Raw genomic sequence first — 5897 nt, forward strand, 5'->3', positions numbered from 1 at the left:
CCCCGAAACTCGACGTTAGCTTAAGCTCAACTTTTGTTTAAGCTTTTTGTTGCCTACTTTTCAGCGCTTATAATATGCTCAACAAATATTGTTAAATGCAAAATAAAACACAGCTTCTACGTTATTAAAAGCGATAATAAACTTACTCCCTCTATCCGTATAATATTATAGTTTTGTACATTTTTTTATTTTTTTTAAATAATTGTAAGTCGCACTTTCCAATTGTTAAACTTCCGGTTAAGTTCAGAATACCCTGAACGATTAAATATATTAATTTAAAAAAAAAACTTACTAAAATCGTAGAAAAATTGAGCTCTTATTGGAAGCTTAAAAAACGTTGTGCTCTATATATAGATATAGTTTGAAAGATGCTTTTAGTTTGAAAGATCTCAGACCAATCGTAGAATGAGCTGAATTTAAAGCGATTTTAATGATTGGAATGATTTAGTTGTGGCAACTTAGATTTAACTTATATTTTTTTTTTTATTATTACAATATTTTATTATATCTTTATACTACAAATGAGCCTTTTATATCTGCTAAACTCGTCTCGTAGTTCTCGTAGCTCCGTTTATCAAATATATTTAAATAAAGCAACTTTATAGTTGAGTTAACTTTAATAAATCAAATAAATATTAAGGTAATACTTATGCCAGCTGCTAAGAATTTTCGACTATATATCGATGCATTTCTGCGAAAGTATCGTATGTCAAAAATCAAATTTAACAGGAGAGCGTTAATAATGATTTATTTCTGGTGTAGCCTTGAACAATATCAAGGAAGTAAATCATTGTATCTTTATAACTATAGAGAATATCATTCTAATATTTATCCAGATTATAAGAGATGGGATTTAAAATGGATTTAAAACATGTTTGCATAAAAATCTCAATTTCAATAAAAAGCGTCTTACGATATTTTCGCGGAAATGCGTCGATATATAAACGACTATATCTCTTTTTTCGTCGCGTCTATTGAGCTGCTGAGCATAAAATAGTGAACGCTTTAAAATGCGCACAGAGTGGCGGCCACTTGACTTATTCGCTTGCTACTTGAAGTACGCATTTTGTTGCTTAGCGACGTGGCGCGTCCAAAGTGTTGGGACACCTTGGTGAGCGAGCGCTAGAGTGAGCGACGTGGCAAGCTCAATTGCCAACTCGTGGCAAGTGTCTAATGGTACGCGGACACGCCCACAAAGGCAGAAAAAGCATTGAAAATGCAAAAATAAATGCGCTGCGATAAAATGCAAAAACAATAAGAACAACGAAACAGCAACAACAACAACAACAACAATAAATGTAATATAAAGCAGAAGAGGTAGAAAGCGAGCTTGGGGGGTGGGGGGTGGTGGGGCGACAACTTCATTACGCGTGATTTAAGGACAATTGTTGCCGACACCTAACAGCGGCAACTTTTGGCCAAAAAATTTATATGTTGCTTGGTTGGGTGGGGGGGAGGCAACTGTCGCAGGAAGTTTGCTTGTGCGTCACATGCCACGCCCTAAAGCGGGGAGCGGGCGGGCAACAACTTGGCTTGGTGCGTTTTATTTATTTAAACGCATTTGTGTAAATTATCATTTTAAATTGCTGGCACAGTGAGCAGCAGGGCGTGCCACATGCAACGAGAGAGCGAGAGAGAGAGAGTCGAAAGTAATATATAAATAAATGAATGTTGCTTATGCCAACGACGCGTCTGTCTCAGTTCAGTCAACCTGCCAAGCCACACACCCCACCCCAGCCCCCACCCAACGCACCACCTCGCACTTCGGCTCAGGCTCATTTTACTTACTTTACAATGACATTTGCAATGTAATTTAATGAGTCACAATCTTGTTCTCAAACTGCCTGACACTTTCCTAAACAACAGAGCAAGATGAATGCGTAAGAAGAGGAAGCAGCAGCAGCAGCAGCAGAAAAGGTAAAGCTTACATAATCATAATGTTAGCAACTGTCGACTTTCCTTTTTTTAGTTTCTGCTGACCAGCAAAAAAAATGATGATTTGCTTTCTCACTTGCACTCAGTTTCTTTTTTTTAAGTTAATTTGCGCTCGGCCACTTCACATGTGAGCAGCAGAAATTTTTGCGCACGAGCGCAGGCCTTGCGCCAATTTGTGGCACACACAGAGTGAGAGCGAGCTGGGGGACTGGCGCTGGCTCAAGAGCAAGTCCTTGGCCTGTGGTCGGTCATGAATGCCAAGTAAGAGCAGCGACAAGCTAAAGGAGTCGCCTCGCAACTAAATCACTTGAGCGGGCAGCGCGGCGTGCCAACTGCCATTTTGATTTAGCAAAAGACGCAAAAAGCTGCAAGAGAGTGAGCGCCGCACTCGATTTGGGGCACGCAGCAAGTGATATATATATATATATTTTTTTTTTGCTTGGACCGCACAATTTGTCTTACTTCTGGGCCACTGAAAAATTGGCTGCTACTTTGGCGGGTTGCACGACGACGACGACGACGTTGCAGCCATGTCACGTCAGCAGCAACACGTCAAGGTGAGCTCTCAAGCAAAGTTCTCTACTGGCCAAAATGATGATGATGATGTCACCAACCTGTACGCCTAATGATGACTGACTGACTGACGAACGAACGAACTCTAAGTAAATTGTATTGATGCATTATCTTACGCTACAGTTTCGTAGCCTTTACTTATTTGAGACGCTGAAAAATTTACATAGTGTAAATTTAATAAAAAAAAATATTTCATATATCAAAGAAATATTTCAATTTCTCGCCTATAGATAAATCCAACAAGCTAAAAAGATGTTAGGGCTCTGTTAATTTAATATTATTTATACAATTTACTTATTGTTTAAACAGACAGATTTTAAATAAAAAATAGAGAGCAAAAATAAAAAAAAATTGCATTTTTTCTTACTCAAAGCTTTGCATTCAAATCAAAGGCAAAATAAACTGCTCAATATATTTATAATAACTTTTTGTTAGTTCTCTACTTAAGAGCACTTCCAATACATTAAAATCAAAGTATTAAAAATAAAATATGTATGTTAATTAATATACTCAACTTACACCTATAGTTAAATTTTTAAAAGAAAAAAATAAAAAATAATAAAAAAAAATATAAAAAAATATTTTTTTTTTGAATTATTTTTTTAAAAATATAAAAATAAATAGAAATTCAGTTTGTTTTATGTTTATAAAATGAAATATATTTTTTTATATTTTTTGCTAAATAAATAAATAGAAAAAAATATTAAAAAAATAATTAGTAAAATAATATATTTTTTTAATATTTTTTATATATATATATATAAATATATTAATTAATAAAAGAATATATTTTTTTAATATTTTTTTCTATTTATTTATTTATTATTTATTTTTTTTTTATCAAAAATGTAACTATAGGTGTAAGTTGAGTAACAAACCTTATCGCTAATATAAGAGGCAACTAACTCAAGGGCTCTAAGCCAGGGTAACGATTTGCTTCAGCCTTTTGCTTTTCGGTCATACTAAAGTATTGAATTCTGGAGTATCAAATGAAAAATACTTCCTTTGTCGATATAAAAGTCAACTGAATTTAAAAATACAAAAGCAGCCCAAAGATCTTACCGCTGTTTAAGTCGCAGACAAAACTATAACTATAATGCGAAGCTTAGACGCGCGTACTTAATGAGCTTTTAATAAAAGTCAAGTCTGCAACTTGTTAAATGCTCACGCATACACACGCACGCAATAGAAGCTCACTCTGTCTGTGTGTGTGTGTGTGTGTGTGTGCATTTGAGCGCAAAACTTATTTCTGTCACGGAAATTAAATTTGCTTGCTGCTGGGGGTCTCTGAAGCTGAAGCTGAGAAAGGCCTTCAAGCCTCTAACTCAACGTTGTGAAGCTCTTTGCCTAAATCATGCCCGACAGCCAAAGCAAAAGCACGGTCATGGCCAAAAAAAAATATAAAAACAACACTAACAAGTCGCCACCCACCCACAAAAACTTGCAAAGAAAACTTCGAGTCCTTGCCGCTCTCTCTCTCTCTCGCTCTGTGCGTGTTGCTTGTCTTCGCTGCTAAGGCGACAATTATACGCTTTTAATCTCTTTTGAACGTCGCAAACGTGCTCAAAATTTTCAAAATCTCAGCCCCACCCACCGCCCAACAGCAGCAGCAGCCAATTTCGGGCGCCACGTTGAACGCTTTAAAAACAAAATCTATTGAGTAATGCTGTCAAAATGAAGAGAAATTCAACACGTTTAGTGAGCCAAAGGCTTAAAGTAAGTTTTAACTATTTCCAGCTAAACTAAACGTTTGACTAACAAGTTACAAATATTAAACAAATGGTCCAATAGTCAGCGTTTATTATTTTGCATTTATTTATGTATTTGCTCAATTGTGTTCGAGTTGCAATCAAAAATAAAATTCATAAATGAAATTCAATGTAACTTTTCTTTATTGATAACTTGTTTTCAGCATTTATAAATTCCAAGAATTTCAAAAATGTAAACTGCGCTTTTTCTTTTCATTTAAACGTTTTTAAATTTGCCACATTTTTATTAAAAATATTTTGAACTTTATATATTTTTTTATTGCTTTGTCATAGCTGCAATAAATATATTGAAGCTTGATTTTAACTCACATTTAATATGTAAATTTTAGTGTTTTTAATTTATATTTATTTATTGGTTTCATACGATTTAAATGCTTAAGTAAGAAACTGTATCTGAACTTAAGGTACCACATTTTTTTTGAACGTTACTGTACATTGCAATTTTTCTTTAAATGTTGCAAAAATTATTTAGCAAACTTTTTCTATGGCTTGCCCAGTTCTGCGATTTGTTTGGCAGCAGGAAACTAATTATGGCTCTGCTGGGGCTAATACAGTTATTGAGCCAAGCTAATAATGCGTATGAATCTGGGCACAAAAGCTTAACAAGTCAATGCGCATTAGTTGCACAAAATCTGACTGGAAAAATTGGTTCAGGTTGAGGCTGTGCGAGTGGCTCGACTGAGGCTGCAACACAATTGTGTTGACAGTCGCGGCAATGTGATGCTGCCCAACAAACAAACCACGAAAACAAGGCCGCAACAAAACTGGCGGCAACAATGGACGAGCGAGAGCAGCGGGCGGTAAAGCGGTAAGCGGCCATCAACGGAGTTCGAAATGCGAAAATCAGGCAACAAATATCTACCACAACAATCGGGTGCAGGGGCGCGAGGGGCACAACAACAGTAATGACAATCGACAACAATTACAATCAAAAAAGAGCTCAGTGCAGTGCAAAATGCCAACAACAACAACAACAGCAACAAATGCAGCGCCCAAGCCTATAATTACCTTTTGGCTTGAACTGTTGGTGGGTGGGGGGCTGGGGTTGGGGTGAATTTTTGTTGCGGCAGCAACTGCCACAACATTGTAATTTTGATGTGTTGGCCACACAGTGGCGTATGGCGATTGGTGGGTGGGTGGGTGGTGCTGCGTTTGGGGGTTAACTACAAATTGCAACAGTTTGTGGGTGGTGGGCGTTGCGCGCATAGCTAAAATATTCGCAAACATGACAGGTCAAAAAGTTGATTGCCTCATTTATTTTTCAATTACAACATTTATGCCGTCAACAACAATCACAACAACAACAGCAACAATTTGTGCTCATAAAAAGCAATGCGAGACTAATTAAAAAATTCAATGAATAAATGGAAAATCACAAAACTCATTAGTCGAATGCCAAATGACAAGGCACAGCAGCAATCACAACAAATACAGCAACACGCAAAAAATAAAAACAACAACAACATTAACATTAACAACAGGCAGCAGCATTAAATGCAATAATAATGAGCAACGAAACCAAAACGAAATCAAATGACCCGCTATAACAACAACGATAATGATAGCAACAATAACAACAAGGATAATAAACAGTAATGTAGCCAAAGCCTAATTGATAGC

This window comes from Drosophila busckii, chromosome 2L, assembly GCF_011750605.1.
Source record: "Drosophila busckii strain San Diego stock center, stock number 13000-0081.31 chromosome 2L, ASM1175060v1, whole genome shotgun sequence".
In the NCBI taxonomy this organism is placed as follows: Eukaryota; Metazoa; Arthropoda; class Insecta; order Diptera; family Drosophilidae; genus Drosophila; species Drosophila busckii.